The sequence below is a fragment of the Hyperoodon ampullatus genome (assembly GCF_949752795.1).
Source record: "Hyperoodon ampullatus genome assembly, chromosome: 2".
Classification (NCBI taxonomy): Eukaryota; Metazoa; Chordata; class Mammalia; order Artiodactyla; family Ziphiidae; genus Hyperoodon; species Hyperoodon ampullatus.
Genome location: NC_136915.1, coordinates 152,150,535 through 152,176,606, shown reverse-complemented (window position 1 = coordinate 152,176,606; position 26,072 = coordinate 152,150,535). Strand labels below are relative to the sequence as shown.

At 38.8% G+C, this 26,072-nt stretch overlaps 1 protein-coding gene across 1 annotated transcript in view; it reads left to right on the top strand.

The window, feature by feature from the left end:
• The window catches only part of NSL1 (NSL1 component of MIS12 kinetochore complex), a gene marked incomplete at both ends in the record, with an annotated part of 54,146 nt that overhangs the window by 10,726 nt on the left and 17,348 nt on the right, over nt 1-26,072 (top strand). The gene's annotated exons all lie outside the window — the stretch shown is intronic.

Here is a 26,072-nt window from a genome sequence, read left to right as displayed (position 1 = left end):
TTGATGCCCTAACTCACCACCAGTCATCAGTGTTTAACTCTTTTTTTCACTTAGGATTATAAGAACTTGCTCTAAACCTTCCAACTCAGAATCTCCAGGGCTAGGACCCAGGAATCTGGACTTTTATTAAGCACTCTCCTGACCTAGACTATTATAACACCTTGTCAGTCTCTAACTTCTGTTATAATACCCTCCCATCTCTAATGCTATTAAACCATCCATTCTTTGCATTACAGCCAAAGTTATACTATTAAAGCACTCATGGTGTCTCTTCTCAGTGTGATAACCATCACTGGTTTCTCATCATTTACAGAATAAGACCCAACAAAAATATAATCTTGAACTTAAGAAGAGATACATACACTTATTATGCCTTTGAACTCAATTCTGTTTCCACTTAGGTGCATCCTCTAACTCACAAAGAAATAAAATTTATACCAATTTTGTAAATCCAGCAATAGAACTGACTTTGCTAAAACTGTGGATCATACGTATTTTTAAATGACTCTATTATCATATTTAAAAATTTCTAGCAGTTTTCTTGAGACCTTTTGAAATTTGCCTTTGGTGCTCAAGAGTACCATTTCTGAAGTATCAGTAAAACAGTTAAGACCTTCATTTATTTGTATGGGATTTCTATACATATGGCTTTGAGTACCTCACCCTTGTTGAATTCTGATTTACTTTCTAACATGTCCCTTTGCCCTTCGTAAGTGTCCCAAGCCAATGGGATAAACTGAGAGGGGGAAGTAAAGATACTCTGAAATTAGTTAAAATCACAGCACTGTATTTGATAATAAAAATTGACCTAGGACCTAACACTTAATTGTCATGATTCACTAAAAAGGGTTAGTTGCCAAAATGCAGTGGTTGACATATACTTGTTTTGGTTTTGAACAACAAAAAAATAATAATTGAAAAATGTGTTGTCACAATATACTCAAGTATTACTTTTTAACTATAGTTAATTCTCCAAAGAAACTTGGTAACCTTTTTATCTTAGGAGGGAAAACAGGTTTATTTAAATGATCCTTTGACAGTCTACGTGATTTTCTTCCTACCATTCCAGTTATGTAGTATTAGTGGAAAAATCTTCTTTGTCATGTGATTCTGACTTCACAGTTAAGCAAATAATTAGAATCTATCTTTTGGATGAATTTTGAGATTTTTTTCATTATACATTTTCATAATGTTTATAAGCTTAGAATAGCAACAGCTCTTTAAGCACAGCAAAATTAACTTATAGTTTTATTAGCTGGATGTCCTTGGGCAAGTCACTTGACTTCAAGCCTCAGTTTCTTTATGATGAAGTCTGCATAGCCTGATGCTTTAGGTGTGAATTCCAGCTGTGTCACTAAATGTTACAGAAATGTCCTGCCTACTCACTGAGGTTGTTATGAATCACATGAGATAAGAGGGTCTGTAAACTGTAACTAAAATATATAAGTAGTAGTTTTTTTTTTAAATTTAATTTATTTATTTATGGCTGTGTTGGGTCTTCATTTCTGTGCGAGGGCTTTCTCTAGTTGTGGCAAGCGGGGGCCACTCCTCATCGCGGTGCGCGGGCCTCTCACTATCGCGGCCTCTCTTGTTGCGGAGCACAGGCTCCAGACGCGCAGGCTCAGTAATGGTGGCTCACGGGGCCAGCTGCTCCGCGGCATGTGGAATCCTCCCAGACCAGGGCTCGAACCCATGTCCCCTGCATTGGCAGGCAGACTCTCAACCACTGCACCACCAGGGAAGCCCTAAGTAGTAGTTTATAAGGAGGTGCTATGTAATAATAACCCTATTATAAATCCTGTCCCTGGGCTTCCCTGGTGATGCAGTAGTTAAGAATCCGCCTGCCAATGCAGGGGACATGGGTTCGAGCCCTGGTCCGGGAAGATCCCACATGCCGCGGAGCAACTAAGCCCGTGTGCCACAACTGCTGAGCCCACGTGCCACAACTACTGAAGCCCGTGCTCCACAACAAGAGAAGCCACCACAATGAGGAGCCCACACACAACAACGAAGACCCAATGCAGCCAAAAATAAATAAATGAATTATTAAAAAATAAAATAAATCCTGTCTCTTTTACAGTGGTACACCTTATAATACTACATAGCTTATAATACATTCAACTGATAAAATCGTATGAAATTAATTTAAATGGCTTAGGAGAAAAGTGGAAAGCATAAATTTGTGTAGAAGTTAAAATCTGAATAAGTTACATGGGAAAACTTCTTAGAGAACTTCTTGGAATTTTGTTTGTTTGTTATTAGAATATTAAGTGATATCAGGCTTATTTGAAAGCTGACACTTTTTTTTTTTTTTTTTTTTTTTTGTGGTACGTGGGCCTCTCATTGTTGTGGCCTCTCCCGTTGCGGAGCACAGGCTCCGGACACACAGACTCAGTGGCCATGGCTCACGGGCCCAGCCGCTCCGCGGCATGTGGGATCTTCCCAGACCAAGGCACGAACCCGTGTCCCCTGCATCGGCAGGCGGACTCTCAACCACTGCGCCACCAGGGAAGCCCTGAAAGCTGACACTTTTAAAGAAGGTTGTCTGGTTTTCAAAACATGTTACTTAAGCAATGTATATAACAATGATTTGGCATTGTTATGTTAGGAACTCGGGGGGATATGGAGATAAAAAAGATTCTCCCTGTGAAGAGCTTATGTCTGAGTAGAAATAAGAGATAAACATAAAACAGGATTTTTTCATGCTCTCCAACTGATTCCTTTCCCGGTTTTCCCCATCTGAGTAAACAGCACCTTCACCTACGTACTGCTTTAGTGAGAAGTCAACTTTGATTCTTTCCTCTCCTGAACTCCTCATCTACAATCCATCAATAAGTCCTACAAATTATTCCTTTGAAATATAATCTCATATTCATCCACTTCTCTTCACCTCTCTATTATCACCTGTAATCTAGGTCACCATCGCTCTAGCCAGGATTTGTAGACATGCTTTCCTGAAGGTCTTCTGTTTCACTCTTATTCTCTTCCAATCCATTGCACACACCTCAAGCAGAGTTGATTTTTTAAAAAATTCTTTGAAATATTTCAAATATAGAAAACATGGAGTATAACATAATGAACATCTTTGTATTTACCACTTATTTTTAAGGGCTATTCAAATTTGCCAAACTTGGGTCAGACCTTCTTAGGAATTAAAAGGTATGGATACAGTTGAAACTTTCTTTGTACCCTTCACCATCCCATTCCACTCCCTCTTACTTCAGAAGTAACCACCATCCTCAAGGTTAGTGGATCCTTCCTATCCATGTTTTTATGCTTTTATTGATACTTTATCAATGTATCCATAAACAATGTATGGCATTTGTTTTAAAATTTTATATAAATTGTATCATACCAGTCATATCATTCTACAACTTATTTTCCCCCCTCAATATTTTATACACACATATCTCTCTATTCATTTAGTTTCTAAATAATATTCCTGAGTATGAATACACCTCTGTAAATCCATTCCTCTACTGAGGGACACTTAGTTTCTTTTCTTTTCTTTTTTTTTTTTTTGGCTGTTATAAACAATATTACAATGAATATTTTTATGCCTGTGTCCTTGTAAAGTGTAAATATGTCACAGATTTTGTGGGGTAGATTTCTGAAAGCAAAATTTCTAGGTCCACAGGGCTCGTCTCTGTTCAGCTTTATTACATATGAGCTTTACTACCCCTCCAAAAGAGTCGTATCAGTTTACCGTCCCACCAGCAATGTTTGAAAGTTCTTGCTTCTCTACATTTTGCCAACAATTATTACTTGTCAGGCTTTCTGTATTTTTTTTTTCCGTCAATTTGATGGACATGCGGTAGTATTTAAAGTGAGGTTGAGCATCTTTGAATTCCCTATTTATATTCTTTGCCCGTTTTTTGGTTGGGTTATTTGAATTTTCCTTATTCATTTCTAAGAGTCATATACACAGGCACAGGAACATACCTGCACACACACATTATGGATATTTGTGTTATAAGCACTGTAAATATTTGCTCTAAATTTTTGGCTTGTCTTATAACTTTCTAATCACCTTTTATATATGTTTACATAAGTTTTAATATAGTCGGATTTACCAGAGTTTTTCCATTATAAATGCTCTTTCAGTGCCTTTAAGTGTCTATCTAAATGACATAAAGATCCTTTGTTATTTTATTTATAGACTTTTGATTGTCATGTTTAGGTCTTGAATACAACTGAATTTTTAAAAAAATTTTATAAGGAAGGGATCTAATTTCTACTGTACTGGTAGCCAGTTGTCTTAGCATCATTTATTGAATAGTCCATCTGTTTTCCACTGCTTTGTAATGTCACTCTCTAATATACTAAGTTTCCATGTATTTGGGGGTCTGTTTCTGGGCTCTGTCTCTCTTTTTCTTTTTTTTTTTTCTGGCCCCGCGTCTTGTGGGATCTTAGTTCCCTGACCAGGGATTGAACCCTGGCCCTTGCCGGTGAAAATGTGGAGTCTTAACCACCGGACCACGAGGGAATTCCTCTGGATTCTCTTTTTAACGTTATTGGTTGACTTGGCTGTCTCAGCAGCATTACCACACTTTTTAAGTTTCTGTAGTTTAAAAGAAGTCTTGATACCTTGCAATTTCTTCCAAATTTTGTTGCCTGTTTTTGGCCCTTTATTCTTCCATAGGAATTGTTAGGATCAACTTGTAGAATTGCTTGAAAAATCTTATTGGGATTTGATTGGGATTGCATTTAATTTATAGATAAATTTGGAGAGAAGTACCACGTTTACAATATATGTCTTCCCATTCGTGAACATATTATATCTCATTTTGGGTTTTTCAAAATGTCCTCCAATAGTGTTTTATAAACACATGTAATAAAGATGTTTATAAGAGTGCTGCCTGCTTGCTATGTTGAAAACAGTGTTATTTAAGGGACTGGATCTGATAAGATATTCTGTAATGCATGTAGAGAAGTGTTTAAAGACATGTAATAAAGATGGTTTTAAGAAAAAAATAGTATTTTATAAATTTCTCCCCATAGGTTTTACACGTCTTTTATTTGTTCCTAGATACCTTTTTGTAGCTATTGTAAATAGGAACATTTTGGGATTACACATTGTAATTGAATATTCCTGGTATTTAGGAATACCGTCGATTTTTATTTGCTGAACTCTTGTTAGCTCTAATGGATAATCTAATTTCAACTAGATTTTTAAAAATGTAGATAGTCATATCATTTGCAAGTAATGCTAGGTTTTATCTTTTTCCTAACTTTATACATGTTCTATTTTTGTCTTATTATTACATTGATTAGAGCCTCCATTATAAATATTTAGGGGGTGCAGAGTTTGGGATTAGCAGATACAAACTACTGCATATAAAACAGATAAACAACAAGGTCCTAATGTATAGCACAGGGAACTATATTCAATGTCCTATAATAAAACATAATGGAAAAGAATATGAAAAAGAATATATATATATGTATAACTGAATCAGCTTGCTGTACCCTAGAAACTAACACAGCATTATAAATCAACTATACTTCAACAAAAAAATTTTTAAGGGAAAAAAACCAAAAACCAAAAAAAACCAACCTCCAGTGTAATGTTGAATACTAGTAATGATAGTGGCCATGATATATATATATTTTTTTTAATTTTGTTTTTGGCTGCGTTTGGTCTTCGTTGCTGCGTGGGCTTTCTCTAATTGTGGCGAGCAGGGGCTACTCTTGGTTATGGTGCGCGGGCTTCTCATTGCGGTGGCTTCTTTTGTTGCGGAGCATGGGCTCTAGGTGAGCAGGCTTCAGTAGTTGTAGCATGCGGGCACAGTAGTTGTGGCTTGCGGGCTCTAGAGTGCAGGCTCAGTAGTTGTGGTGCACGGGCTTAGTTGCTCCATGGCATGTGGGATCTTCCCACACCAGGGCTCGAACCCATGTCCCCTGCATTGGCAGGCGGATTCTTAACCACTCCACCACCAGGGAAGCCCAGTGGCCATGATATTTTAAAATTATGAATAAATGTTTAATTTTATTGAACACTTCTTTTGCATCAACTGAGATCATATACTTGTTTGACCAACTTTATTGAGATATAATTTACATATAATAAAATACATCCATTTTATGCATACAGTTTGAGTTTTGACAAATGTATACAACTATGTAACTGTGACCACAATTCAGATACAGAATTTTTCACCACTCATGAAGTTCCCTTGTGCCCCTAGGTCGTATGCTTTTTTGTCTCTAACTGTTAATATGGTGAGTTAACAGTGACAGATTTTTCTGATGGTTATCTTTGCATTCATAGAGAAAACCCCACACTCATTAGTATATTTTTTCTTTTATACACTTGAATTAAATTTACTTATACTCTATACCTGTATTTTATTTAGTATATTAACCTGTAGTATATTTGCATCTGTAGTCACACACAAAATAAACATGTGTTTTAAAACATACTGAACCTATTTGCAGGGCAGGAATAGAGACATAGACGTAGAGAACGGATGTGTGGACATGGTGGGGAGGGGCGGGGAGGGTGGGACGGGTTGGGAGATTGGGAGTGACATGTATACACTACCATGTGTAAAAAAGATGGCTGGCATGAGCATGCTATAAAGCACAGGAAGCTCAGCTCAGTGCTCTGTGACGACCTAGATGGGCAGGATGGAGGGTGGGGTGGGTGGGAGGTTCAAGAGGGGGGATATAGATATACATATGGCTGATGCACTTCATTGTACAGTGGAAACTGGCACAACATTGTGGAGCAGTTATACTCTAATAAGGAAAAAATAATAGTAAAGCAGGTGAACTTTAATGAAAAAAACAAACCATACTGTCCCTTTCCAGTTTTGTCATCAAGGTTATGCTGCCCTCATAAAACAGTTTCTAAATGTTAGAGGTTTTTTGTTCTTTGAAGAGTTGATAAGGTTCATGTATAAAACTGTGTGAGCCTGGGGTATGTATGGGGTAAGTTTGACTTAACTGATTTAGTGGACTTAATGGTTATTGATTTCTTCAGGTTTTTAATTTTTTCTTGAATCAAATTTGGTAATATTTGTTTGGAAAATAGTCTGTTTCATCCATGTGTTCAATATGTTGGTATGAAACTGTTTGTAGTAGTTGCTTGTAATTAAAAAAATTTGTTCCACATACGCTTATTTCTTAATGTTGTTTGTTTTTGCTTTCTCTTTTTTCTTGATATCTTGCTCTAGATTTCTTTGTTTTTACTGGTCTTTGCAGAGAGCCAGCTTTTAGTTTTGCTGAGTTTCTCTATGGTTTTTTACTTTTCTGGTTCCTTGAGTTCTGATCTTACTTTAGTGTGGTCTTCCTGCTTTCTTGAATTTTCTGTTATTTTTAGCTTCTTGAGTTAAACACTTAAGTTTACTTCAGTCTTATTTTTTAATAAATATGTTTAAAGATACGTTTAGATTTATCTCTAAGTCCTGCTTTAGCCATATCCTCGAGACATGACATGTAGAGCTTTCATAATTCAGCTCTGAATATTTTTTTTGTTTCCAAATATAGGAGTTTTACTATTTTCCCTCTTTTTTTGCCATCTATCATGTTGATAGATTTTTCTTTATTCTCTTATTTTCCTTTTTTCTGGTTTGGAAGCTATATGCTATGCTTCTTTTCCTTTAGTGTTACCTGTAAATGTTTAGCATACTATAATTCTAAAGTTATCTAACACAGTCGGGAGTTATACAGTATTTCAAGTCCCCTCCTGGGCAAGAAAAGGACTTTATTACACTTTACCCACTGAATAAGCATACCCCTCCCCCAATTTTCCTTCTTGTTTGTGTCTAGAACTTTAGTTCTTCTCTTGTTAAAAAACACTTCAATAGTTGCTACTTTTTTGCACACTCAGTGATTAATTAAATTTATAGCAAAATGTTCCAAACTCTCTGTCATGGCTTCCTTCTAGGTTTACTACTCTGTTGATGGGTTCCTTAGGTACTTTGAGTAAAAGTCTGTGGGTGGTAGACTCTTAGTTTCTATTTCATGCTCTTGAATTTTGTTTTATTTACTTTCATTTACCATATGGAATATATTACATCATTATCTTTGACACTTATTTTTTTCTAGTGGCTTTATTGAGGTACAATTCATATACTATCCTGTTCACCCATTTAAAGTGTGCAACTCGATATTCACAGTTTTATGCAGCCATCACTATAATTAATTTTTAAACATTTTCATCACTTCAAAAAGAAACCCCACATTCTCCCCCTAATCTCTCATCCCTCACCCTTGGCCCTAGGCAACCACTAATCTGCTTTCTATCTCTATAGATTTGACTATTCTAGACATTTCTTTTAAACTAAATCATGTAATATGTCATCCTTTAAGAATGGCTTCTTTGAATTAGCATGTTTTCAAGGTCCATGTTGTAGCATGTATCAGTATTTCATTTCTTTTTTTTTTGCCAAATATTCTATTTTATGGACATATCACATTTTATTTATCCATTTATCAGTATATAGCTATTCTTGAGTTGTTTCTACTTTTGGTTGTTATGAATAATTCTGCTATGAACATTTGTGTACAAGTTATTGTGTGGACATATGTTTACAGTTCTCTTGAGTATATATAGCTAGGAATGGGATTGCTGGATCATATGGGAACTCTTTGTTTAGAGGAACTGTTGAACTGTTTTCCAAAGTGGCTGCAGCATTTCACATTTCCACCAGCAGTGTTCGAGGGTTCCAATTCCTCCACATCCTCATCAGCTCTTGTTATTTTCTGTCTTTTTTTTTTTTAATTGGAGTAAAATTGCTTTACAATGTTGTGTTAGTTTCTGCTGTACAGTGAAGTGAATCAGCCATATGTCTACCTATATCCCCACCCTCTTGGACCTCCCTTCCCCCTCCCTTCCCCCCCCACCATCTAGGTCATCACAGAGCACAGAGCTGAGCTCCTGGTGCTATACAGCAGGTTCCCACTATCTGTTTTACACATGGTAGTGTATTTATGTCAAACCTAATCTCCCAATTCGTCCCACCTTCCCCTTCCCCCTCTGTGTCCACATGTCTGTTCTTTACGTCTACATCTCTATTCCTGCCCTACAAATAGGTTCATCAGTACCATTTTTCTAGATTCCATATATATGCATTAATACATGATACTTGTTTTTCTCTTTCTGGCTTATTTCACTCTGTATGACAGATTGTAGGTCCATCCACATCTCTGCAAATGACCCAATTTTGTTCCTTTTTACGGCTGAGTAATATTCCATTGCACATATGTACCACATCTTCCTTATCCATTCATTTGTTGTTGGACATTTAGGTTGTTTCCGTATCCTGTCTATTGTAAATAGTGCTGCAATGAACATTGGGGTACGTGTCCTTTTTTTTTTTCAATTTTTTTTTTTTTTTGGCTATGTTGGGTCTTTGTCGCTGCATGCAGGCTTCCTCTAGTTGCAGTGAGCAGGGGCTACTCTTCGTTGCGGTGCGTGGACTTGTCATTGCAGTAGCCTCTCGTTGTGGAGCACGGACTCTAGGCACACAGTCTTCAGTAGTTGTGGATCAGGGACTCTAGAGTGCAGGCTCAGTATTTGTGGTGCATGGGCTTAGTTGTTCCGCGTCTCGGACCAGGGCTCAAACCCGTGTCCCCTGCATTGGCAGGTAGATTCTTAACCACTGCGCCACCAGGGAAGCCCTATGTGTCCTTTTGAATTATGGTTTTCTCAGGGTATATGCCCCGTAGTGGGATTGCTGGGTCATATGGTAGTTCTATTTTTAGTTTTTTAAGGAACCTCCAGACTGTTCTCCATAGTGGCTGTATCAATTTACATTCCCACCAACAGTGCAGAAGGGTTCCCTTTTCTCCACACCCTCTCCAGCATTTATTGTAGATTTTTTGATGATGGTCATTACGACCGGTGTGAGGTGATATCTCACTGTAGTTTTGATTTGCATTTCTCGAGTAATTAGTGATGTTGAACCTCTTTTCATGTGCTTCTTGGCCATCTGTATGTCTTCTTTGATGAAATATCTATTTAGGTCTTCCACCCATTTTTTAATTGGGTGGTTTATTTTTTTGATATTGAGCTCCATGAGCTGTTTGTATATTTTGGAGAAAAAAACCTTAGTCCATTGCTTCATTTGCAAATATTTTCTCCCATTTTGAAGGTTGTCTTTTTGTCTTATTTATGGCTTCCTTTGCTGTGCAAAGGCTTTTAAGTTTAATTAGGTCCCATTTGTTTATTTTTCTTTGTATTTTCATTATTCTAGGAGGTGGGTGGAAAAAGATCTTGCTGTGGTTTATGTCAAAGAGTGTTTTTCCTATGTTTTCCTCTAAGAGTTTTATAGTGTCCAGTCTTACCTTTAGGTCTTTAATCCATTTGGAGTTTATTTTCATGTATGGTGTTAGGGAGTGTTCTAATTTCATCCTTTTATCTGTAGCTGTCCAATTTTCCCAGCACCACTTATTGAAGAGGCTGTCTTTTCTCCATTGTATATTCTTGCCTCCTTTATCAAAAATAAGGTGACCATAGGTGCGTGGGTTTCCCTCTGGGCTTTCTATCCTGTACTATTGATCTATATTTCAGTTTTTGTGCCAGTACCATACTGTCTTGATTACTGTAGCTTTGTAGTATAGTTTGAAGTCAGGTAGCTTGATTCCTCCAGCTCTGTTTTTTTCGCTCAAGATTGCTTTGGCTATTCGGGATCTTTTGTTTCCATACAAATTGTAAAAAATTTTGTTCATATTCTGTGAAGAATGCCATTGGTAGTTTGATAGGGATTGCAATGAATCTGTAGATTGCTTTGGGTAGTATAGTCATTTTCACAATATTTATTCTTCCAATCCAACAACATGGTGTATCTCTCCATCTGTTTGTGTCATCTTTGATTTCTTTCATCAGTGTTTTTGTTTTTTTGTTTTTTTGCAGTATGCGGGCCTCTCACTGTTGTGGCCTCTCCCGTTGCGGAGCACAGGCTCCGGACGCGCAGGCTCAGCGGCCGTGACTCACGGGCCCAGCCGCTCCGTGGCATGTGGGATCTTCCCAGACCGGGGCACGAACCCGTGTCCCCTGCATCCGCAGGCGGACTCTAAACCACTGCGCCACCAGGGAAGCCCCATCAGTGTTTTATAGTTTCCTAAGTACAAGTCTTTTGTCTCCTTGGGTAGCTTTATTCCTAGGTATTTTATTCTTTTTGTTGCGATGGTAAATGGGATTGTTTCCTTGATTTCTCTTTCTGAGTTTTCATTGTTAGTGTATAGGAATGCCAGAGATTTCTATGCATTAATTTTGTATCCTGCAACTTTACCAAATTCATTGGTTAGTCCTAGTAGTTTTTTGGTGGCATCTTTAGGATTTTCTATGTATAGTATCATGTCATCTGCAAACAGTGACGGTTTTACTTCTTCTTTTCCAATTTGTATTCCTTTTATTTCCTTTGCTTCTCTGATTGCCATGCCTAGGACTTCCAAAACTATGTTGAATAAGAGTGGTGAGAGTGGACATCCTTGTCTTGTTCCTGATCTTAGTGGAAATGCTTTCAGTTTTTTACTGTTCAGTATGATGTTTGCTGTGGGTTTGTCATATATGGCCTTTATTATGTTGAGGTAGGTTACCTCTATGCCCATTTTCTGGAGAGATTTTATCATAAATGGGTGTTGAATTTTGTCAAAAGCTTTTTCTGCATCTATTGAGATGATCACATGGTTTTTATTCCTTAATTTGTTAATATGGTGTATCACATTGATTGATTTGTGTATAATGAAGAATCCTTGCATTCCTGGGATAAATCCCACTTGATCGTGGTGTATGATCCTTTTAATGTGTTGGATTCTGTTTGCTAGTATTTTGTTGAGGATTTTTGCATCTGTGTTCATCAGTGATATTGGTCTAATTTTCTTTTTTTGTGATATCTTTGTCTGGTTTTGGTATCAGGGTGATGGTGGCTTCATAGAATGAATTTGGGAGTATTTCTCCCTCTGCAGTTTTTTGGAAGAGTTTGAGAAGGATGGGCATTAGCTCTTCTCTAAATGTTTGATAGAATTCACCTGTGAAGCCATCTGGTCCTGGACTTTGTTTGTTGGAAGATTTTAAATTATGGTTTCAATTTCATTATTTGTGATAGGTCTGTTTATATTTTCTAGTTCTTCCTGGTTCAGTCTTGGAAAATTTTAACTTTCCAAGAATTTGTCCATTTCTTTGTGATTGTCCATTTTATTGGCATATAGTTGTTTGTAGTAGTCTCTTGTAATCCTGTGTATTTCTGTGGTGTCAGTTGTGATTTCTCCTTTTTCATTTCTAATTTTACTGATTTGCGTCCTCTCTATTTTTTTCTTGATGGGTCTGGCTAAAGGTTTATCAATATTGTTTATCTTTTCAAAGAACCGACTTTTAGCTTTACTGATCTTTGCTATTGTTTTCTTCATTTCTATTTCATTTATTTCTCCTCTGATCTTTATGATTTCTTTCCTTCTACTGACTTTGGGTTTTCTTTGTTCTTCTTTCTCTAGTTGCTTTAGGTGTAAGTTTAGGTCGTTTATTTGAGATTTATATTATTTCTTTTTTTTAAGTTTTTTTTTAACATCTTTATTAGAGTATAATTGCTTTACAATGGTATGTTAGTTTCTGCTTTATAACATAGTTAATCAGCTATACAGATACATATATCCCCATATCTCCTCCCTCTTGCGTCTCCCTCCCACCCTCCCTATCCCACTCCTCTAGGTGATCACAAAGCACCGAGCTGATCTCCCTGTGCTCTGCGGCTGCTTCCCACTAGCTATCTGTTTTACACCTGGTAGTATACATAAGTCCATGCCACTCTCTCCCTTCATCCCAGCTTACCCTTCCCCCTCCCCGTGTCCTCAAGTCCATTCTCTACGTCTGCGTCTATTTTTCTTATTTATTTATTTATTTATTTATTTATTTATTTTTGCGGTATGTGGGCCTCCCACTGCTGTGGCCTCTCCTGTTGCGGAGCACAGGCCCCGGACACACAGGCCCAGCGGCCATGGCTCACGGGCCCAGCCGCTCCGCGGCATGTGGGATCCTCCCAGACCAGGGCACGAACCCGTTTCCCCTGCATCGGCAGGCGGACTCCCAACCACTGCGCCACCAGGGAAGCCCTATTTTTCTTATTTCTTAAGGTGAGGTTGAATTGCTATCAGTTTCCCTCTTAGAACTGCTTTTGCTGTGTCACATAGGTTTTGGGCCGTTGTTGTCATTTGTTCTACGTATTTATAAATTTTTTCTGTGATTTCTTCAGTGATCTCTTGATTAGTTAGTAGTGCACTGTTTACCCTCCATGTATTTGTGATTTTTCTGGTTTTTTTCCCCCTGTAATTGATTTCCAGTCTCATAGCGTTGTGGTCAGAAAAGATGCTTGATACAATTTCAGTTTTCTTCGATTTTCCGAGGCTTGATTTGTGACCCAAGATGTGATCTATCCTGGAGAATATTTGTGTGCACTTGAGAATAAAGTGTATACTGCCACTTTTGGGTGGACTGTCCTATAAATATCAATTAAATCTATCTGGTCTATTGTGTCATTTAAAGCTTGTGTTTCCTTATTTTCTGTTTTGATGATCTGTCCATTGGTGTAAGTGGGGTGGTAAAGTCCCCTACTATTATTGTGTTGCTGTTGATTTCCCCTTTTATGGTTGTTAGCGTTTGCCTTATGTATTGAGGTGCTCCTATGTTGGGTGCATCAACATTTATAATTGTTACATCTTCTTCCTGGATTGATCCCTGATCCCTTGATCACTATGTAGTGTCCTTACTTATCTCTTTTTTTGTTTTTAACAGATTTTTTAAAACAAATTTATTTATTTTATTTATTTATTTTTACCTGTGTTGGGTCTTCGTTACTGCACGCGGGCTTTCTCTAGTTGTGGCGAGCGGGGGCTACTCTTTGTTGCGGTGCTTGGGCTTCTCATCGTGGTGGCTTCTCTTGTTGCGGAGTATGGACGGCTCTAGGCGTGTGGGCTCAGTAGTTGTGGCTTTCGGGCTCTAGAGCACAGGCTCAGTAGTTGTGACGCATGGGCTTAGTTGCTCCGTGGCATGTGGGATCTTCCCGGACTGGGGCTCGAACCCATGTCCCCTGCATTGGCAGGCGGATTCTTAACCACTGTGCCACCAGGAAACCCCCTTCCTTATGTCTTGTAACAGTCTTTATTTTAAAGTCTATTTTATCTGATATGAGTATTGCTACTCCAGCTTTCTTTTGATTTCCATTTGCATGGAATATCTTTTTCCATCCCTTCACTTTCAGTCGGTATGTGTCCCTAGGTCTGAAGTGGGTCTCTTGTAGACAGCATATATATGGGTCTTGTTTTTGTATCCGTTCAGCCAGTCTGTGTCTTTTGGTTGGGGCATGTAATCCATTTACATTCAAGGTTGTTATCAATATGTGTGTTCCTATTACCATTCTCTTAATTGTTTTGGGTTTGTTTTTGTGGGTCTTTTTCTTCTCTTGTTTTTCCTGCCTAGAGAAGTTCCTTTAGCATTTGCTGTAGAGCTGGTTTGGTGGTGCTGAATTCTCATAGCTTTTGCTTGTCTAAAAAGCTTTTGATTTCTCTGTGGAATCTGAATGAGATCCTTGCTGGGTAGGGTCATCTTGGTTGTAGGTTTTTCTCTTTCATCACTTTAAGTATATCCTGCCACTCCCTTCTGGCCTGCAGAGTTTCTGCTGAAAAATCAGCTGATAACCCTATGGGGATTCCTTTGTATGTTATTTTTTGCTTTTCCCTTCCTGCTTTTAATATTTTTTCTTTGAATTTAATTTTTGTTAGTTTGATTAATATGTGTCTTAGTGTGTTTCTCCTAGGGTTTGTCCTATATGGGACTCTCTGCGCTTGCTGGACTTGGGTGACTATTTCCTTTCCCATGTTAGGGAAGTTTTCCATTGTAATCTCTTCAAATATTTTCTCAGACCCTTTCTTTTTCTCTTCTTCTTCTGGGACCCCTATAATTCGAATATTGGTGCATTTATTGTTGTCCCAGAGGTCTCTGAGATTGTCTTCAATTCTTTTCATTCATTTTTCTTTATTCTGCTCCTCAGCAGTTATTTCCACCATTCTGTCTTCCAGCTCACTTATTCCTTCTTCTGCCTCAGTTATTCTGTTATTGATTCCTTTTAGTGTATTTTTCATTTCAGGTACTGTGTTGTTCATCTGTTTGTTTGTTCTTTTGTGTTTCTAGATCTTTTTGAAACATTTCTTGTATTTTCTCAATCTATGCCTCCATTCTATTTCCGAGATTCTGGATCATCTTTACTATCATTACTCTGAATTGATAGGTAGGTTGCCTATTTCCTCTTCATTTATTTGGTCTTGTAGGTTTTTCCTTGCTCCTATATCTGTGACATATTTTTTGTCGTCTCATTTTTTTTTTTTTTTTCATGAGTGGGATTGTGTTTCTGTTTTACTGGTTGTTTGGTCTGAAGCTTCCAGCACTGGAATTTGTAGGTTGTTGGGTAGAGCTGGGTCTTGATGCTGAGATGAGGACCTCTGGGAGACCTCACTTCGATGACTGTTCCTTGGGTCTGAGGTTCTCTGTTAGTCCAGTGGTTCAGACTCAGAGCTCCCACTGCAGGAACTCCGCCCCGACCTGGCTCATGAACCAAGATCCCACAAGCTGCGTGGGACAGCAAAAAAAAAAAAAAGGGCAAAACAATAACAGAGTAAACAATAAAATTAGGTTAGAAAAATAACAGATATGTTAAAAAGAATTAAAAAATTAAAATATAGAGGAAACAACAACTGGAAGGTAAAACAGAACCACAATAGTATAAAACAGGAGAAAAAGAAAAAAAAAAAAGCCAGAAAGGGCCTTGGCTGTGGGGGGTGGGGCTTAGGCAGGAACAGGTTTAGGTGGTGGATGGGGCCTATGCTTAGGACCCATAGGGCAGGAAAAGGTCCTGGGGGTGTGGGTGGGGCTTAGGCTTAGTAGGAGGGGCCCAGGCCCCTCTGGCCTTGGAGGGCGGAGGACCAGGTCCAGGGCCCCAGCGGGCTCACTGGCCCTAAGTGGGCGGGGGAAACAGTAGGCATGTTCCCCCCAATCCTCTAATCCCAGAGGGCCCCTCCCCATTGGCCTCTCTTCTTCTCCCCCCTCCCTCCCTCCTATTCCCCTGGGACTCATGTGGTGGGAGGGGACCCTGGAAGGCAGGGGATCAGACCTGGAAGCCCAGTAGGCTTCCCGGGACCGAGTGGGTGGGGGAAACGCCTGTGACCCCTCCCATCTGCCTTTCCTCTTCCTCCCCCTCCCTCCTATGCCCCTAGGACCCATGTGGCCTGGTGGGGGGCCTTGGAGGGTGGAGTACTCAGCACTGGGAAGCCTGCTGGGCTTCCCTGATCCTCTGGTCCTGGTGGGTTCCCCCCTACACTGTCTGCCTGTCCTCTTCCCCCCTCCTCCCTCCCTCCCAGACTCTGGGACCCAGGAGGCTAGAGAGTGCCCCAGAGAACGGAGGACCAGGCCTGGGAGCCCAGCAGGCTTCCTGGGGCCCGAGTGGGTGGGGGAAACACCTGCCACGCCTCTGCTTATTCTCCAGTTGGAGGGCCCCTCCCACCCACCTCTCCTCTTTTCCCCCCACCTCCCTCCTACGCTCCTAGGACCCACGTGATGCGAAGGGGCTTTGGAGGGCAGAGGACCCAGTGTGGGAGCCCTGCAGGCTTCCTGGGGCCCGATTGGGCAGGGGAGATGGTATGCACACTACCCCCATCCTCTGAGCCCCTGAGGGTCCCCCCCAGGTGTGGGAACCCCTACCCCTTCCCATCCACCCTTCAGGTGTGCTTGTCCTGTCCAGCTTCCACTTCTCCTCCCCACCTCACTCCCCCTTCGTCCTACCCAGTCGCGGGGGTTCCTCCCGTCTCCTTGGGCATCTAGGTCCCCACCAGCATCCCAGTTTTTTTTATTATAGCCTTCCTAATGGGTTATTTATCTTTTATTGTTTAGTTGTAATTGTTCTTTATATATTCCAGGAACTAGTCCGTTATCAAATATATGATTTGCAGATATTTTCTGCCATTCTGTGGGTTGTCTTTTCACTTTCTTGGTGATGTCCTTTGAAGTACAAAAGTTGTACTTTTGTACCAGTTTATGTTTTTCCCTTCGTTGCTTGTGCTTTTGGTATCATATCTTAGAAACTATTGTCTAGTATAAAGCCATGAAGATTTATATTTAAGGGTTCTTTCAAGAGTTGTATAGTTTTAGCTCTTACATTTAGGTCTTTGATTCATTTTGAGTTAATTTTTGTATATGGTGTGAGGTAGAAGTCCAACTTCATTCTTTTGTATGTCTATATCCATTTGTTTCAAAACCATCTGTTGAAAAGGCTATTCTTTACCTTATTGAATGGTATTGGCACCCTTGGAAATCAGTTAACTGTAATGTGTGGGTTTATTTCTGGATGTACAATTCTATTTCATTGATCTGTATATCTGTTTTTAGACCACTACCACACTGTCTTGATTATTATAGCTTTGCAGTATGTTTTAAAATCAGGATGTGTGAGTCTTCCAACTTTGTATTTTTTTTTCTCCAAGATTGTTTGACTCTTCTGGGTTCCTTAACTTTCCATATGAATTTTAGAATCAGTTTGTCAATTTCTGCAAAGAAGCTAGCTGCAATTTTGATAGGGACTGTGTTGAGCTGTAGATTAATCTGGGAGTATTACTATTTTAATATTAAGTTTTCTGATCCATGAACAACAAATATCTTTCCATTTATTTAGGTCTTCTTTAATTTCTTTCAACAAAGTTTTCTAGTTTTTAGCACCTCTTTAATTACATTTATTCCCAAGTATTTTATTCTTTTGTTGCTAATGTAAATGTAATTAAAAAAAAAATTTCAGTTTGTTCATTGCTACTGTATAGAAATATAATTGATTTTTGTATCTAGATCTTATATCTTACAACCTTGCTGAACTCGTTTATTAGTTCTAATAGTTTTTTAGTGGATTCTTCAGAATTTTCTATATAAAAGATTATATCATGTCATCAGCAAATAGAGATAGTTTTACTTCTTCTTTTCCAATCTGGAAGCCTGGTATTCATTGTTGATGAGAAGTCTCCTGAGAGGCTAATTGCCGTTCTTTTATAGATAAGCTATTTTTTCTCTCCTGATTTTTCAGAATTCTTTTTGTATTCTTAATGTTCTGCCATTTTACCATAATGTGGCTAGATGTTTATTTTTATTTATGTAGCGTGGTGCTTGAGGTGCACTTCTTTTTTTTAAACGTTGAAAGCAACTTTATTGCTTTTTCTTGATTATGTATAAATGCATTCACATTCCAAAAGTGTTAAAAGCATAAGAAACAAATTTAAATCGCACAAGATCATGTACTCAAGAGATAATCACTATTAACATGTTTATAACCAGTGACCAAGTATTATAATACATTGCTTGAAGCTACACCTTCAGTCTACCTGAAGATCTTGCTTCCTTTACCTTGAAAATATATTCTGAATCCAACTACTTCCTACCAAATCCCTCTCTACTGCTGTTGTCCTTGTCACTGTATTCTCCTAGTGGGACTGCTACAGTAGTCTCCTCACCGGTCTCCTTCCATTTCAGTTTGCCACACAGCGGATTCTTTTTAAAGCATAATCAGATTATGTCACCCCCTGCTTAAAAGTCTCCAGTGGCTCCCCATCATACTTCCCTTGGTCTCTCTGACCTGGTCCCTGAGTGCTCCTCTTATTTCATCTCTGACCCTGGTTTCTTACCACTCTCACCTTTGTTTACTGAGCTCCAGCTACTCTAGCATTCTTTCTGTTTCACCAAGAATGTGCCAAACACACAGTGGCCCTGTGGCTTTCACACTTACTGCTCCCCCGTTCCTATCTGAAACTACCTGCCTCACTCTCACTTCATTCAGCTGTCTGTTCAAAGTATTACCTCATCAGAGAGGTCTTCCCTGACAATCTGTGTCAAATCCCCTACTGACCCCCTTGGTCATACTCTATCACTTTAACCTGCTTTATTTCCCCCACTACTTACTGACATTATGTAATTTCTGTTCATTTTATTGTCTTCATCCCTTTTCCCACTGTATTATAAACTCCCGGTGAACAAGGACTTTGTTTTGTCCACTTTTATATCCCCTAGCTCTAAGATCATTATCTGACATAGTACACTCAGGAAATATTTATGAAATAAGTACATAATTATACATGTTCTTTTTAAATTAAAAAAAATAAGGAGAGCATTTTATTTTTTGTTTTTGGCCTCCTTTCTCCTTTCCCATCTACTGCTCCTTCAGATGTCCAGCATTAATCTGGTATGAATCCATTTATCCATTTTTCTCTTCTCATATAATCATATAGAAATACATATGTACTAGACATTTGGGGAGCATAATTTATTTTACAGAAAATTGATTTACGTATTCAGATTATCTACACCTTACTCTTCTAACCTAAGTATATGGGAGAATCCTCCAGTTCAACTGCCATAGATCTAACATTATTATTTTAAACTGTTTTATATTTTTATAATTAGTTTTTGTTTTGTTCTCTTAATAAATGTAAGCTTAATATAAACTTTTAAATAATCAGTGGTGTATATATAGTAGAAAATGAAAGTCCACCATATTTGTCTTCCCAAGTCTATCTGATGCCACACCTTCAAATAGATAACTACTGTAGCTGTTTGATATGTCTAATTTTAGACCTTTATCAGTGCATTTGTATGTGGGCAGATAGGCACAGGGAATTTTGAGTTATTTATTTTTTATATATAAGTATTATGCAATATATTATATTCCGTTATTTTTTTTCACTCAACTATGTAACATATAGTTCAGTTCTGTGCTGCTTATTGGTAATTTCTTTATGTTTTTGTACATATACACACAATTTTATTTAAATAGATCATACACGTGTTTTTTTGGTTTTGAGTAGGGTGGATTTTTTATTTGTTTTGCTTGCTGCCTTTTTCTTCTCATCTTCCACTCAGATCTCTGTGTGTACTTTCAATCTGAGGACTCCCATCTTCTAGAAAATCTTTAACTTAATCATTCAACTTTGCTTCTTTATCATTTTTTCTATTTTTGTAGTATTCTTGTTTTTATTTCATAGCGTATTTTTTTTCTGTAATGTCTGTTATGATTTCCTTTAGCTATTGGAGGATCCTAAACCTTTAAAAATCATTTTCAGATTGCTCTATTTTTATTCCATCTGCAGCAAGTTCCCCTCCTTGACATTGGTTATAGTGGCTGTCTTTCATGGTTGTAATTTCTTCATGTATTTAAGAATTTTGCTTAGCAAGTGCTTCTTGACTAAGTTTTTCATGTGTTTATTTTCTTATTGCTGCTTTCCCCTCTTCCTGTCTAGTAGTTTTGTGGTTTCCTTCCGTCTGGCCCCTGAACAGTCCCAGGCTAGAACCATATCTTAAATTGACACTGTGGGGCCCCTGTTCCACTGCAGTATTGGAGATAGTGGATCTAGTCACTAAGTCAGCAGGCAGCTTAATCTAGGCCTGGGCTTTGAGGTATTTTCTGCTTCCAATCAACTTCTGGTGTAGCTTTAAGCATGCTGCAGCTCCTCTCAGTGGTTAATGTCAGGGTTTTTTTTTCCAGCCTCCTTTTCAGGGTAGGAAAACTCCATTTCAGCCCTTGGTTTGATTATGAGGCCGACTCTCCCCATTCCTGGTTACTTATTGCCTACCTACCATCTGCCTACCAGTGGATCTGCAACTTTAGCCTGACTTACACCTTTTTCTCGTCTGCTTTTTTCTGGTTCAAAGAAATGTTTACTTTATATATGCTTTGGGATTTGTTTTTTTAAATTTTCTATATTTATCCAATGGTGTTTTGGACGAAGGTGGGGAGTTTATGAACTTCCAAGACCAACTTGAATAAAAATCTAGGATACTCTTAAAAACACAAATCAACTTTAATTCCTTTGCTTAAAATCCTAAAATCTTCCAATTTAAAAAATATATATAATAGACTTCAAACTTCTCAGCATTCCTTTACATGACCTGGCCCCTCTAAATTCATTTCAGGCACTTTTTGCTGTAGCCCTAGACCCCATCTTTCAGTTCTTTGAAAGTGCCTCACTTTCACATCTGCTTCTTCCCAATGCTTCTTTTTTTTTTAATTGTTATTGAAATATAGTTGATTTACAATGTTGTGTTAGTTTCAGGTGTATAGCAAAGTGGCAAAGTGGTCTCTCTCTCTCTCTCTCTCTCTCTATATATATTTTTCATATATATATATATATATATATATCCTTTTTTAGGTTCTTTTCCATTGTAGGTTGTTATAAGATAATGAGTAGAGTTCCCTGTGCTATACAGTAGGTCCTTGTTGGTTATGTATTTTATATATAGTAGTGTGTATATTTTAATCCCAAACTCCTGATTTATTCCTCCTATCCTTTCCCCTTTGGTAACATAAGTTTGTTTTCTATGTCTGTGAGTCTATTTCTGTTTTGTAAATAAATTCATTTGTATCATTTTTTTTAGATTCCACCTATAAGCAATATCATATATTTGTCTTTCTCTGTCTGACTTCACTTAGCATGATAATCTCTAGGTCCATCCATGTTGCTGCCAATGGCATTATTTCATTCTTTTTATGGTTGAGTAGTATTCCATTGTGTATATATACCACAGCTTCTTGTTTTTGTTTTTGTTTTTTTGCGGTACGCGGGCCTCTCACTGTTGTGGCCTCTCCCATTGCGGAGCACAGGCTCCGGACGCACAGGCTCAGCAGCCATGGCTCACGGGCCTAGCCGCTACGCGGCATGTGGGATCTTCCCAGACTGGGGCACGAACCCATGTCCCCTGCATCGGCAGGCGGACTCTCAACCACTGTGCCACCAGGGAAGCCCTACCACAGCTTCTTTATCCATTTATCTGTCAGTAGACACTTAGGTTGTTTTCATGTCTTGGCTATTATAAATAGTGCTGCTATGAACATTGGGGTGCATGTGTCTTTTCAAATTATAGTTTTCTCCAAATAAATGCCCAGGAGTGGAATTGCTGGTAGCTCTATTTTTAGTTGTTTAAGGAATCTCCATACTGTTCTCCATAGTGGCTTCACCAATTTACATTCCCACCGGCAGTGTAGGAGGGTTCCCTTTTCTCCACACGCTCTCCAGCATTTATTATTTGTAGACTTTCTGATGATGGCCATTCTGACTGGTGTGAGGTGATACCTCATTATTGTTTTGATTTGCATTTCTTAAATAATTAGTGATGTTGAGCATCTTTTCATGTGCCTGTTGCCCATCTGTATGTCATCTTTGGAGAAATGTCTGTTTAGGTGTTCTGCTCATTTTTTTTTTAATACATTTATTTAATTTGGGCTGCATTGGGTCTTCATTGCTGCTTGCTGGCTTTCTCTAGTTGTAGTGAGTGGGGGCTACTCTTTGTTGTGGTACGTGGGCTTCTCATTGCAGTGGCTTCTCTTGTTGCGGAGCACGGGCTCTAGGCGCACGGGCTTCAGTAGTTGTGGCTCGCGGGCTCTAGAGCGCAGGCTCAGTAGTTGTGGCGCACGGGCTTAGTTCCTCCACAGCGTGTGGGATCTTCCCAGACCAGGGCTCGAACCCGTGTCCCCTGCATTGGCAGGCAGATTCTCTTAACCACTGTCCCACCAGGGAAGTCCCTGGGCTCTTTTTTTTTTTTTTTTTTTCTTTGGTGGTACGCGGGCCTCTCACTGTTGTGGCCTCTCCCGTTGCGGAGCACAGGCTTCAGACGCGCAGGCTCAGCAGCCATGGCTCACGGGCCCAGCCGCTCCGCAGCATGTGGGATCTTCCTGGACCAGGGCACGAACCCGTTTCCCCTGCATCGGCAGGCGGACTCTCAACCACTGCGCCACCAGGGAAGCCCCCCAGGCTCATTTTTTGATTGGGTGTTTTTTTGCTTGTTTGTTTGTTTTTGATATTGAGCTGTATGAGGTGTTTGTATATTTTTGGAAATTAATCCCCTGTCAGTCACATAGTTTGCAAGTATTTCTTCCTGTTCCATAGGCTGTATTTTTGTTTTGTTGATGGTTTCCTTTGATGTGCAAAACCTTTTAAGTTTAATTAGGTCCCATTTGTTTATTTTTGCTTTTATTTCCTTTACTCTAGGAGACAAATCCAGAAAAAACATTGCTGTGATTTTTGGGGCTTCCCTGGTGGCGCAGTGGTTGAGAGTCCGCCTGCCGATGCAGGGGACACAGGTTCGTGCCCCGGTCCGGGAGGATCCCACATGCCGCGGAGCGGCTGGGCCTGTGAGCCATGGCCGCTGAGCCTGCGTGTCCGGAGCCTGTGCTCCGCAATGGGAGAGGCCACAACAGTGAGAGGCCCACGTACCGCAAAAAAAATAAAAACATTGCTGTGATTTTTGTTAAAGGGTGTTCTGCCTATGTTTTTCTTTAGGAGTTTTATAGTATCCAGTCTTACATTTAGGTCTTTAATCCATTTTGAGTTTGCTTTTGTGTGTGGTGTTAGAGAATGTTCTAATTTCATTCTTTTACATGTAGCTGTCCAGTTTTCCCAGCACCACTTGTTGAAGAGACTGTCTTTTATCCATTGTACATTCTTGCCTCCTTTGTCGTAGATTAATTGACCATAAGTGCGTGAGTTTATTTTCCCCAGGGCTTCAAAGGTTGACATCTTCTCAATTTTTCTTTCGCATATAAATGCTACCTCCTCAGATAATCTTCCCTAACTACCCTAACTAAAATAGCCTCTCTCCAGTTCTCAATCATAACCCTTGTTTATTTCCTTAATATCATTTGTTACCATATGTATTTGTGTGTTTCTTTATGGTTTCTCACAAAACTGAAAGCTTCATGAGCTTTTTACTTTGTGTTTGCATGATATAGTATCATGTTCAGTAAATACTTACTGCCTGATTATTATTCACCCATCCATTCGGCATATTTATTGAATGTCTACTATATGCCAGAACTGTTCTCACTGTGGAGGATGTAATGGTGAACAACACAGACAGACAGGGTCCTTGATCTGTGGAGCTTATGTTCTAGTGGGAGAAGAAAAATATCAACAAATAGAAAAATAAATAAGTAAAATCAGTGCTAGGGTGGTGTGTTTAGGTGATGGGAAACACTTTTCTGAGGAAGCAGCAAGAAGGAGTTTACCTTGTGACAATCAAGAGGAAGAACTTTTCAGTTAGAAGAGCTAGAACAAGGTTCCTAAGTTAAGAATGAGGTTGAGTATAGAACAAGAGACCACTGAAGCTGTGGTGGAAGAAACAGAGGGAAAGAGCATTACAGGATAAGGTTAGAGACTTGGCTGAGACCAGGTAACACAAGCTAGGAGTTTGAAAGTATGTGGTACCTTAAGACAGATGCAACTCTTCAGTATTGAAGGAGCTGGTGAGGTGCATGTGGGAGTGGTTGCAGAGGATTACATACCTGCTACCTAGCAGGTGTGTTAAACAGATGTGTTTAAATTGTAGCAAAGTGTTATCTTCCAGAAAGTCATAAATCATTGCTTAGTTTTTGGTTTCATTTTCACCAGGGATGCTACTTTTTAATTCACGGTTCTTATTCATGCCTTTGGTTACCCCTTTAGAAACTAGTACAAGCCAGACATCCTCTGTTATGCATGCTTGCTCATACATGCTCATAAAATACAGTGGAAATAGAAAGGAAGCATTCAGTTAATGCTTTTTTGCTGAATTTCTGAATTTGTTCAGGCTTTTGGAATTTCATGTTTCTTAGTTTAGTCAGTGCAATGACCTGAAAGCAAAAGAAGGTTGATTACTCAATCTTTCATTTCCACTTTTTCATTTCCCTATGTTTTAGAAAGCAAGTGACTAGGGAAGGCAGTGTACTCAAGGGTGCGTAACTTCCACATTTTTAAGAGCAAACTGTTTTTAATATCTTTGCGGCAATTTTTTAATTAACTATGTACAAATAGGATGAGTTTTCATTTGTCACTTATAATCTTCTGTGATCCTATTAGTAAAACTAATCATTGCTTCCATATCATCATCATTTTTTAAAAGTATTTGAAGTTTATCGATGAGACTCCCTTTTAATTGTTTCCTGTCCTTCTCTAAACATGTAGTGATGACAAGGAGCTATTTTAAGTTTCTCTGGAGTAGACTTTATGATAGTTCCAGTTCTTTTGCTGACCCTACAAGCAGAGGACTTAGAGGTAGTTCCTCTTCTTTCCTAATAATGACTTGCTTAAGCCACTGCCGGAATATTTACAGGTAGTCACCCACTTACATTTCAGACATTCATATTTAATCTGAGCTTTGGAATTTGAATTGTATTTCCCCCCTGAAAAAAAAATTTACAAATAGTATTATAAATGAATAAGTTTCTAGGCTACCCTTTAAAGATTTACATAACCTACAGTGTAGCCGAAATATCAATACTGCACATTTATGATGAAAAACATTAGGAGAATCACATTTCAGATGCACATTAGTTCTACTACATGATGTTGAAATAGGAGGGAATAGTTTGGATTCCTAAACACCTTTGTTTGTGGTGAGAGGATGAACAGTGGTGCCATGAAGATGTTCCCATTGAGGCTATGGAGAGAGCCACTGGGAACGCTTCTGGAGGAAGCCCATCTCCATCTCCTGCATGGCAGGGACCAGCCGTCTACATGTGAGACATTCTTAAGTTAAATGGGTGTATATCAGGAGTATCTGTATGCTCTTACTAGTTACAAAAAGTGAAAAATTCATTAAAAGGAATCTTAAGTGAGGGATTGAAAAGTTTATATATTTTGAAATTTCCTAAGCAGATGTTAATGTTGATAAATGCTTTTTTGATACATTTACAGACATTTCATGTTTAGTGATATTTAATTGTGTGTCCCCCCCCCTTGTGGTTTTTTTTAACCTTTGTGTGTTTTGGGGCTTCCCCGGCAGTCCAGTGGTTAAGACTCTGCGCTTCCAATGTGGGGGCAGTGGGTTTGATCCCTGGGTGGGAAATGAAGATCCCACATGCCGCACGGCGTGGCCAAAGAAAAAAAATCTTTGTGTGTTTGGTTTTATTCCTAAAATTATTGATGATCCTTAGTTTTCAAAGAAAGGAGTTTAATTCACTTAACTAAAAAGAAAGAAAATGGTACTGTAATGTTAACAGTTGAAACAAATTTAACTCTAGACTTATTCTACTTTTAATTCTTTACCAGGCATAATTTATTTTTATTTCAAGAGATTT